Source organism: Dermacentor andersoni, chromosome 5, assembly GCF_023375885.2.
Source record: "Dermacentor andersoni chromosome 5, qqDerAnde1_hic_scaffold, whole genome shotgun sequence".
NCBI classification, from domain to species: Eukaryota; Metazoa; Arthropoda; class Arachnida; order Ixodida; family Ixodidae; genus Dermacentor; species Dermacentor andersoni.
Genome location: NC_092818.1, coordinates 140,732,819 through 140,745,123, shown reverse-complemented (window position 1 = coordinate 140,745,123; position 12,305 = coordinate 140,732,819). Strand labels below are relative to the sequence as shown.

General features: G+C 47.1%; 1 protein-coding gene across 1 annotated transcript in view; it reads right to left on the bottom strand.

Annotated features, from left to right (window-relative positions):
• Positions 1-1,953: 1,953 nt before the first annotated feature.
• The window catches only part of LOC126532104 (helix-loop-helix protein 1-like), a 134,640-nt gene continuing 124,288 nt past the window's right edge, over positions 1,954-12,305 (bottom strand). The window contains exon 3 of the mRNA XM_055071058.2: positions 1,954-2,181. The gene's annotated coding sequence lies outside the window, so the exon portion shown is untranslated. The remainder of the gene's footprint in view (positions 2,182-12,305) is intronic.

Here is a 12,305-nt window from a genome sequence, read left to right as displayed (position 1 = left end):
TTATTTATTTATTTGTTTATTTATTTATTACGGATTGGAAATGTTGGAAACAAGCACGACATGTCGCCCGTTTCTCCCCACAACTATAGATTCTCAAATGAATAAAGGATCATGACTGGCGAAATGAAACGTTCCTGTTATTTAGCGGTTTGCAGCCAAACGTAGGGCAATCACTTCCAATAGAAGATAATAAAACGCTAAAAATGGTGTATATGTGTTATTGTTCGTGAGATTAAAAACGATAATGATGTTAACATGCTACAGCACGATTTTACTGCTTTAGCGAACTGGTGCCACCAATGGCTAATGGAACTGAATTTTAGCAAATGCAAGGTCATGCCTGTCACCCGTACTTCTAGTCCAGTAGACTATCTAAATCTATCTATCTAAATCACTATCTAAATGACATCGCACTCGAACGAGTCAATTCTTATAAGTGCTTAGGCATCCACATTACATCTGATCTAACTTGGAGGCTTCGTATAGATTACATATATCAATAACACTAACAAAACGCTAGGTTACCTGCGGCGTAAGTTTTCACGCGCACCGTCTTCTTTGAAATTAGTTCTTTATGAAACATTATAATTCATCCTAAACTAGAACACTCGTCAGCAGTGTGGGATTTTAGCCAAGACTACTTGATTTCTTCCTTAGAGCGTGTCCAGAATAGCTGTGTTCGTTTCGTTCTTTCCAACTTTAACCGTGGAGCAAGCACAATAGCAATGAAAACTAATTCGAATCTTCCATCGTCGACATCGTTGACGAAAGATTTGTCGACTCACTCTGTTCCAGAAGTTATACTGTCATTCCACCTTGCACAATAACTATTTCCGCCGGCCCAATTACATATCGCATCGCATGGATCATCCTCGCAAAGTATAGCCGTTACCTTATGCAGAACAGCCGCTTTTCTACGCTCGTTTGTTGCCCGCACTCCTAAACAGTGGAACGATCTTCCCAATGAAATTGTATCTATTACTGACCCCAATAAATTTCGCTATGTTTTGGTTGGCATTGTATGAACATTGCCAATTTTCCATTTCGTATTTGCTAACGGTTTCATTGTTTGTTTTTTACCTAACATTGTGTACATAGGAGCAAGCATTTATGTACCTGCATATTTCACATTGTTTGTCTGCTTTAATTTTCTTTATACCCAGTTCCCTCTGTAATACCTGCATGGACTCGAGAGTAAAATAAATAAATAAATAAATAAATAAATAAATAAATAGTACCGAAGGAAAGGAAGGCTATAGTGGGTCATCCTTTCCAGCGCTTTTTAGTAGGTCAATCTCTCCAGCGATTTGCCTGGGGAATGTCGCTCATGCTGATAGCCCGTGCCTTGCTCTGACGGTCGGCCCAAACGCTAGTGACTAATAAACACCTTTCCAACATAAAATCAAAAGAAGAAGGATAAAAAAAATTAGTTTTCGCACAGTTTTGCAGCACAACTATTCTTCATCTACTACTACTACTACTACTACTACTAATAATAATAATAATAGTAACACGCTGAGATGATTTGCGAAAGTGTGTATAATAATAATAATAATAATAATAATAATAATAACAACACGCGGAGATGGTTTCCGAAAGTGTGCGTTTAACTCTTTTACCATACTCGACGATTATTTTGTATAATTGCTAGATTCTTTCGAATTTTCGGGTCGTTTCACTGAAATACGGTACAAATGCAAGAAGGGAAACCACTACTAGGGGAAGTGTCAATCTCTAACGCGCATGCGCGAGCGGCGGCGCGGCCCACGCGGTGTCTGCAGCCTTTCGAGCGGCCAGTCGTCCCGCGCGGCGGCAGTTCCCTTCTCTTCGCGCAGCAGCAGCAGCGCGGCGGCATCGTCTCTCAGCGGAAGCGAGAAAGGGGCCGCAGGTGCGACGACCCATCGCCGGCGGCTCGCGAGGCTCAGAGGAGCCGCGATCCAGATGAGACCCGCATTGCGCGACGAAGCAACGGAAGCGCAACCGCCGAAATTTATTCCGTCTCTCCTTCTCTCTCCTCTCCCTGGGCTCGAGGGAGCTCGCATTATAACTATCCTTGCTGCGCTCGTCGTCTTCTCGGGCAGAGAAGAAAGGTCCAACACTCGTTCCAATCCAAGTGTTTCCTGGTGGTAGTGCCACGAAGGGGAGGGCTTCCTTCCAAGGCTTGATGCCTCAGCAGGGAAGCTGAGAAAGAGAGAGAGAGGGGGATACCGAGTGAGAAAGGGGATTCCATTTTATCGGCGCACCTTCGAGCAAAAGAAAGTTGCCATGCACTCTTGAAAGTGTATAGCTTAAAGTCAACGCTTGTCTTCGCCTCTTCGCCGGTATTAGTCATGTCCTAAATTGTGCTGTCACGTTTTGGATCAGGCGGAATCAACTTTCCCCATTTTTTTTTTTTTGCCGCTACGCAATTGTAACGCTAATTCGCGTGCCGCGCTTGGATCGATAGCAAGGAAGCCACAGGATGCTGTCTCGAAGGTTAGCCAGAAAAGTCTTTTCGCAGTTAAGGGTGTATAGCACATAGAGACGCCGCTTGTCGCGGTGGAAACGAGTGTGAGGCTTATAGTTTCGTGACGACGAAAATACAGGCGAGGTTGGCACACGCGTTACGGTTTCGTAAGATTCACCGTGTCACAGTTATTTTGCGTTGATAAAGCATTCAGACTTACTTGTGGCTTCCAGGGAACCTCACCGTGCCCATTTATACGCATGTGTGTAATCTGACACACCTTCGCACAACATTTCGTGATACCCTCTTCACCCCCCCCCCCTGCTTTCCCATAAGGCCACAAAAGCTGTCTATTCACCGTGCCTAAACTGGAGGACTTCTTCGGCAGGCGCACATCGAGCGATCGATGATTGTTGAGCGGAATTAAGGCTCGTTTTTGTTTGGAACCACTGGCCCCTGTATCCTTCAGCGTCGATAGCAGCAGCAAGGCATACCTGTTGCAGTCTTTATCATTATTGGTATTAAAGATGAACACACATAAGCATCACACAAAGGAAGCTAACAATTGTCTCTTGAAATGGATACCATACGACCCGCCTGAAGAGGAGAGAAGATGGGAAATAAGAAAGGAAGGTGGGGGGGGGGGGCACGCCACATCACCTCACACCCGGAAAATAGACTATGAGCACTACTAACACCACATAGACAGCACAAGGCCTGTTCACTCAGATCCATGACGTCATGCTACCTGGACTGACTGCCCTAGAATCTAATGGGGATGCTCCCGAGTAAGCGACAATGATTTTGATGTCACTGCTTTCGTCACGCCAGTCTTGGCAATGGAAATTGCGGGTCAGGTAGCACGACGTCATGGATCGGAGTGAACAGGCCTTGTGCTATCTAGCTGGTGTTGACACTACACAGACGAGAGGCGGGAATCCCGTAGTCCAGTATTCTAGACGGTTGCATGCAGGCTATTAGTTGGTTCTTGACCACGACTGCGAAATTGCGCTGCATAATTCTGACAGCCCTGTGCGTGTGCGATCAGAATTATGCTGCGCGACTTCGCGCCCATGGAAATTATTGCACAACTTTGTGGGCCTCGTATAGTATTTCGTGATCGCTCTTTCAAAAATAAGCAATATTTGAGCGTAATTCGGGAAAGATCAAGGCTGCTCGAGAGGGCTCGGCAGTGCATGGGACGTCTGCGGAAAGTTGGGCATTGTAAAAGCGTTGTTACGATCGGCCTGCGGGGGCTGGCGATCTTCGGAGAAGCGGCCTCCGAACCCTTCCCAGCCCGCTGCGACGACTCGCTTTGTAAGGACAACAATGCGCTTCTTCAACAGTCCTCCGGCGCCGGCATGCCTAGCCACCTTTGGCGGACCGAGTATTGTTAGTCGATTCGTTGTCGCCTTTACGGTTTGCTTGGAGCGGGGGAACTCCTGGGAGGGGATGTTTTGCGGTGCGATCTCGCGGGCCCCAGAAGTCGTCACATTCAATGGACAGGCGCGGCGGCCACTGACTGCGCGGTCAGCTCTGGGATCAAGAGGCGCCTGCTCGGGTCAAGACCCGTGTCTACGAGAGCCCTCTCACCTCGGTGTGTTCAGTGAAACCAAAGTGCGGAAGTGAGTGAGTGAACCCTCCCCCTCATAGGCGGGTCGACTATGATGACTCTCCCATTGGACGAAGGTTGAACGGTAGTTTTCCCTCGCCTAGGGATCTAGGGAGGACAGAGTGTTTTTAAGCAGCCGTTGGCGGCTGCTCCCCCCCCCCCCCCCATTGTGCATTCTCTTTCAATTATGCTAGACTGGTGAAACGTAACGTTCTCCACTCTCACGTAGATACTGTAAATAAATCCCATATTCCTCGTTCTCGATGAGAACAAGTCCCTCCCTTCAACAACGTCCTTAGCGTGGATGAGTCGGACGATGGCATGGGCAAGCTACCATCTATTTCATGCCCGACCCCAACTCTTACAGCGTTGAGCACGAAGACCAGGCAGATAACAAGCAATTGAAAACTATGCTAACTTCGGCATCAATCAATCAATCAATCAATCAATCAATCAATCAATCAATCAATCAATCAATCAATCAATCAATCAATCAATCAATCAATCAATCAATCAATTGGTAACATGAAATAACATAGCGCTTAACATACCTCTTCCATCATTGTGCTTGGCTCTCTAGTAGTATACTATCTGTCCAGTGCAATAAAAACATGAATAGGAAAGACAGTGTCGAAACAGGGATCTTCTTCTTCCCCGGTGCCAGGTTAAATGCCAAGGTGACCGGCATAACTCGATTCACTGCAACTGTCGAAGGGTGGCTGCCTGCCAAAGGTCGTGTTAGCGTGGGCCCTTCAACTCCTCGCTGCGAACGTGCGGCGATTGCCAAAAGGCACCCAGAATAGTTAAGCGCACTTCTCACAACACGCAGCTATACTTTCCCCCTCCAAGTCGTCACCTACTGAGTTCTACGCACAGCCTCGCTGTGGAAGTTGCCAGGCGAGGCGCTGTATAAGAAAGCGTTGGGAAGCCCACACACACGCGCGCGACTCCGTATAGTTTCGCGCGTATATATGTGGGCTGCCTGGTAAGCGTGCAACTTTGCTCTAACGCAAGTGGTGTAGGCAGATATAGACCGGAGGCAAGGCGTTGCAAATCTGTAACAATGTTGCTAAGCTCACGTATAGTCCCGGGACGATCAATCCTCACGTTGAAAAAAGAACGGGCGGTGAACAAAACCCACGGCGGAGTTTCGAAATCGTGCAACGACGTGAGGTATACAGACCGGCGTACGCTCGGCTGCTTCCCATTGTTTTATTTTTTGGTAGAGCCAGTAGCAAACAAAATAAAATGCTACGCGAAAGTCAGAGGTATGCACACGCATGCATAAAAGTCAGTTACTCGCAGAGGGCAGACCACACACGAGCAACCGTTAACTTTCAACAAAGCGTGCGGTGACTCATTAGCAAAATAGGAGGAAATGCAGTGATGGTAGTCAGGGCTGCCGTTTGCTTTAGGCTAGGCCGTGGGAAAGGGGAAAGTGAGGAGAAGGGCCGCGAAGCTTCAGGAAATGGACACGCACACGCGCCACAGTGCCTCATACAAAGAAGCACCTGCACTGTTGTGTATGAACGCGGCTATTGATAGTTCTGGTTGAGATTAATAGGAACAAGACAAGGCAGGCCGCGTAGAAATCAGGTAACAGGCATCGTATTAAAGCTGTACATTGTGGGCCAAGCGGAGGATAACACAGACAACAACACACACAAACACAGTCGAGGACAGCAGGACTACACTAGGGATGAAGGCAGGAACAAAAATGCAGGAACAAAATGACCAGTAACGATAATCCCAAAACAGTCAAGGACCGATGAACTTGAAAACCTGTTGCTTGCACAGGAGGCCGATTCCTTAACTACCGCACGAGCGTCGACTGGCCGGCCGGTCCAACGTTTATAGCTACCTTTTATCTATAAAGTATCTATAAACATTGGGCCGGTCAGGGCCTTTTAACGGCGCGAAGCGACAAGATCAGCAAAAGCAAGAGAAATCAGCAAGCAATCGGCAAGATCTTACCGATCTTGCCGCTTTAAAGAATCGTTAAAGAACCGGTCGACTGTGCCTAATCTCGGTATAGTAGCGATAACCGAAACCTATAGCTGTTCCCGGCAATCTCTGATTACGAAATTATGCCTCCTAATTACCGATTATTTGAAAAAATATTCAATCTCGTGATGGTGGCGTGTTTCTGCGATTAAAGAAGTCCAGGTGTGAAATGGGCAGAAGCTTTATTCTGGAGAATTTTCTGCAATAACACCGTCGTTATTGCAGGTTGCGTTTACCGAAGTCCTGACTCAAATAAAGATTATCTCGAGGTCGTACAAGATTTTCTGTGTAGTCATGTTTTGTCCAGAACCATAAGAATGATCATCATGGGAGACTTTAAGCTACCCGACATTACATGGAACAAATTGCAGTATTCATCACATGCTGCCGAGGCACTCATTGGCTCAGTGTTAACTTTCAATCTTAAAGCAGGGCAAATCCCCATTAGAACTCACCTCTTACCGCCCAATAGCACTGGCCAGCTGTGTAGGAAAGATAATGGAACGGATGATCCTTGGCCGCCTGGAATGGTACCTTGAATTTTACAAGATTTATCCGCTTTCCATGGCTGGTTTCCGACGTGACCGCTCTTCCATCGACAGTGTAGTTGATCTCGTTTCATATGTCCAGCACGAAAGGTCCCGTAAGCGTTTATCTGCAGCTTTATTCTTAGATGTGAAAGGGGCATATGATAACGTATTACATGAGGCCATTCTCGACGCTCTTGCGACGGTGGGCCTAGGTGGTCGAGTTTTCTTGTGGATTGCAAGTTACCTGTCTGCAAGATCATTCTATGTGTTAACTGACGATGGCCCAACTACGCGACGCTATACCAGCAGGGGCGTTCCTCAAGGCGGTGCTCTCAGCCCGACGCTATTCAACCTCGCTCTTGTTGGACTTGCTGAATGCTTGCCAACTACCATCAAGATTTCAACATACGCTGACGACATCTGTGTCTGGACTTCGGCAGTCACACGTCCTCAGATACGTGCGCGACTTCAAAGAGCGGCCACTTTGACAGCGAACTACTTGTGTAAACAGGGTCTCAGCATTTCACCTGAAAAATGCGCACTAGTCGCATTTACTCGGAAACCGATGACGCCTTATGTCATCTCAATCAATGGGCGGACCATTTCCTATGTCCGAAACCACAGATTCCTTGGCGTCATTATTGACCGAGACCTCTGTTGGAGCCCACACGTGGCCTACATGAAACGGCGCCTGACAGCTACTTCCCAGTTGTTCAAATACTTGACAGGGAAGACGTGGGGGATGTCAGTAGACGCAATGCTTAAACTCTACAGAGCTCTCTTTCTCGGTTTTTTAAGATACAGTCTACCTGTACTGAACAACACCTGCAAGACAAATATTCGTGTTCTGCAGGCAGTACAAGCTCAAGCACTCAGAGTCTGCCTTGGTTTGCCCAGATGTACGTCAACAGACGCGACTCTTGCGATTGCTCGGGACCATCCAATGCGAACTCACATTACGGTGGAAGCCCTGAGAACGCACATCAGACATTTTGCACGTGCCCCCTATCACCACCTTGCAGCACTACCTTCAGACAGGCACCAATCATCATTCTCTAAAACTATCAACAAGTACAACGACAAACTTCCCTCGGGCTTCACCGTTGCATCTAAACCATCGATACCCCCTTGGTGTCTTATCAGCCCCACAGTACATCTCAGTGTACCAGGAATCGGAAAAAAGTCTGAACTGTCGTCGCCTGTCCTCAAACAACTGTCTCTGCTTCTTCTGCACGAGAGGTACGCGGACAGTGAACACATTTATACTGATGGTTCCACAAACACCCAGTGTTCGTCCGGTGCTGTGGTTGTCCCAGCAAAAGCTATTACCATCAGCTTCAGGACTGACCACCCGACAACGTCGACATCTGCTGAACTAGCTGCTCTTCGCGCTGCACTCCGTTTCGTCAGTCGGGAGCCACCTCGACAATGGTCCATCTTCAGCGACTCAAAGGCAGCCCTACAATCTGTACTATCAGCTCTGCGTCGCGGGCCATTCGAACAGCTCGTATTCGATATTAGATGCCTACTCCATACATCACAGGAGAAAGGACACCACGTGACGTTTCAGTGGCTGCCAAGTCACTGCGGCGTCACTGGAAACGAAGACGCCGATAATGCCGCTCGGGCAGCTCTTGAAGACGCACAAGAAGAGGCCATACCGCTTTCACGATCCGACGCAGCTAGCAGACTTCGAGTGCTTGCACAGGAGATGACGCTCTCTTCATGGTGCACACCAAACAGCCAGACCAACCAGAGCAACCGTCAATACCACCTGCCCTCTTTGATGCATCTCTATATGCCAACTGGACTCCGCCGAAGCGAGGCGACTCTGCTTTATCGCTTATGGTTAGGGGTGGCTTTCACGAAATCTTACTCATTCCGCATTGGAATGGCCGACAACGCTCTCTGCAATGCCTGTCTTTGCGAGGAGACGCTGCAACACATTCTGTGCGACTGTCCTGAATATAATGTTCAGCGACAGTCCCTGGCATCCGTTCTCGCGCACCTTGACACTAGACCATTGTCCCTCGACACGATTTTCACATGCCGCCGACAGAAGACATCGCAGGTGAAGGCGACGAAGGGACTACTTCAGTTTTTGAAAGAGACGGGATTGGACAAGCGGCTCTGACAGTGTTATCACGTACAATGCCAGATTGATGGACTCTACCGGACGATGTTTGTGTGCTGTGCTATGTGCTCTCTCTCTCTCTCTCTCCCCCTTCCCCATCTTTCATCGCCCCCATCCCTCTCCCATGTGTAGGGTAGCAAGCCGGTTACGCTAAACTGGTTAACCTCCCTGCCTTTCCTTCTCTACTTTTTCCTTCCTTCCTTCCTTCAATCTACATCAAGTATAAAATCATTTAACACGCTCACAAGGAACTGTACTCGTAAATAATATAATTGATCTAATAATTCTCAGTGATCATTTCTTAGTTAACAAAACGTGAATAAGTATTACTGAAGGCGTATCTGACCACTACATACCTATATGTCAGTTACTACTGACATCTTCTATATCAAAAACTCCATTCGAGAGCAGAATCATTAATTTTGATAAAACAGATATGTGAGTATTCTGACCTACTTGGCACATGAATTCACACCCTTTCCTGGTCATCGAGCTGTCAACACACGTAAGATCACCTAGATTAATGCTTAAATCTACAATACATGATTGTATTGCCAAAATCTATCCACTTAAAAAGCGGCCAAAAAGGAACGTAAAACACAACCCATGGTTGTGTTTCATTTCACAACACAAACGAAGAGTGAAAAGGTAACGCCGGCCTACCGAGAAGAATGAGAGAACAACTTCAGTTTTCAATGAATTCGCTGACACAGCCTGGTTCCGCGACATAGTCACTAACATAACAGAACTGGAAAGAGTTCATAGAAAAGCGATACGGTTTATTCACAATTAATACAGTCGTGTGGATTCTCCTACGGATCTCTTAGCGTCATCTGGGCTGGCCACACTGTCAAAGAAAACTAAGTTCGATTAAAATTTATGCATAACCTGCCGCACTACCAACTTATTATAGATTGGTCAAAGCATATAAATTTTCTACGTCCCGGTTATCATGCCATCAGCACAATAAAACGCCGATAGAACACTCCTGCAATGCTGATGCATTCAAATATTAATTTTTTTTCCTGCTGCGGTTAGGGAGCGGAGTCATTTTATTCATCAAAAGCCAAACTCAATGTCAACATTTAGTAGCCTGATAGATAGAGAGAGAATACTTGCTACATTTAAGAATGCTTTGACCTCCTCTGCAATAGTCTTGTTTTCTGCGTACTGAGAAAATTGTGTAATTATTTTCTTGAGTTGTAATAGATTATGTACAGTGCATTGTAAGAGTATATACCAGATGACATTTTTTTCCCCTCTTTTTTGTAGGGGAGTGAATTATGTTTTTTTACTGTTTTTACTGGAGGTACTTTTCAACTCTGTATAATTAGCGCATTGTCTTTCCATGTTCGATATAGATGTGCGAATTATGTATTTGTGGTTGTATTTAAGTTGTCCTTTTTGAAATGTGCGGTTGCAAGAGGTACATTCGGGTTGCATACTACGCCCACTTGCTATGGTCTCCAAAGGAGGCTAGCAATTGAAGATAAATAAATAAATAAATAAATAAATAAATAAATAAATAAATAAATAAATAAGTAAATAAATAAATAAATAAATTTAGACAGAAAGTTCCCGGACTGAGCTCGAAAAAAGTGAAGGCAAAGCGGAGATTTGTATCTCAATTCGTATTAAGATGCAGCGTCACCCACAGGCAGACTCGCAAACATGGTGGCGCAAGTGATCGGCCTGCTTTCATGTGAATGTGATCATATCGGTAAAGTGGTAAGTAAGCCTCTTCTTTCAGATTGTGTCCAATCTCTCTAAACCTCTCAAAATCGTTGCGTAAGATAAGTTAAACAAACACCTGTTTAATTGCATGTCTTCTGATACCATGCGCACGATGTGACACGGCGATTTCTATGCAGTAACTACCTCGCACGTTACACATTTGCAGCTGCATAGATGACGTCGGCGGGCGGCCGACTCTGGGATCGTCAGGCGCCGAATCTCTGCCCTTCCGGAAAACATTTGTTGATATTTCAAAGTATACAGCTTCTCGATAATCACTTCGTCACCATGTAATTGCTGAATCATCCTCTACGCCTCACTGGGGCTTTTTTTAACGCAGTAGTTAAGTGTCAGCTCTCTGCTCGAAATATGTGTCCATCCCGTCGCTCGTGTGATGTCCATTTGAATGCACTAAGAAGCCGAACAGTGAGTTGCAAACACAGCTCTGACAGCTAATTAGTATACATGTAAAAACTCTTCCAAGGCTATGCCTACTGTGAGCACATACAAAGCGACTCAATAACACCCATTTCTTGATTTTAAAAGCCATATATATATGTGTGTGTATATATATATATATATATATATATATACATAAAAGAAAGATCCGTCCTAGAACTTTCTTGAGAAAGGAAGATCCCGAACCAACTCACAGGCTATATGAGAGATATCGTCGAGGAGTGCTTTGGATTGATGTGCACACCTTGTGGTTCTTTGACGCTCACACAAATCACGGCAGCGCTTTTGTATTTCCGTCCATCAAAATGTGGCCAGTGTGCCCTCGGGAATCGAGCGCGCGCCCTCGTGCTCGGCAGCTGCAAGCCGCAGCAGCGGCTGCGGATCTTTACAGTTTGGTAAGAAGAAGGCAGTGAAAACACTTTATCACTGCACCCGAGGCTGCAGAACTAGGAAGGTAGTAAAGGAGGCAGCCTTTAAATGCGGCCAAGATAACATAATTAGCCTTCGACAGAGTTACTCGTTCGAAGCCTGTCTCACAGGCAGCTTCGCTCTTATATGCCCGGTACGACTCCTTCCACGACCTTGAACGCCGCTAATGAATCGATTCAGTATAACACGCGTCCGATACCAGCTTCGACAGTCAGCGGGGCGATTTGTAGGGCGACAAAACTGATTACGTCTGGCTGGTGCTACAAAAGGCTTCCGCGCCTTGCGAGCGCGCGATGGATATCGCTTTAACCAGCGACCGCTTCAAGCGCCTGCTGGGACGACCGCTCAGATTTCGCGACAAACGAGCGAGGTAAAGCGGAGCGAGGTCGCTGAGCATATATGCACACGGAACGAAGACGGAGCTTGGTTAAAGCGGGGGGGAAGAGTAACTCAAGCGCATACACAGACACACGCAGCTGAAACAAACCAGACTCGAATGCGAGCGACGGGTTATATAGCAACGACGGTTCCCTTGCCTCGTTACGCAGGCACGCACGCGTGGAGCATATGCTCCCCGCGCGCGCTGCCACCTGTGAAACGGGCGAGAATATGGCGGGCGGAATCTCGCGACAACCTGTTCTCTTTCGTCTTTCATTCTCGAGTCGGCCGGCGATTCTCGTCTCGTGCGAACGGCCTCCCGCGCGCTTGCCGTTCAACGCCTCGCCCTCGCTCCCCTCCAGCCCCTTAACTCGCTCCGACCCACTCTTCTTGCGTGCGTGGTTCGTACGACGTGCAAACAGCACGCACCGGGCGTGAAATCACGCGCCGTATAAGAAAAGACAGCGATATACGAACGCGGCGGTGGGGGGCAGCGGTGGCAAGAAGTGCGCGGTAAATCCAGAGACGAGACCAGGCCGACAGACACCCTCGCACGTCACCGGGGCCCATGCGCATACA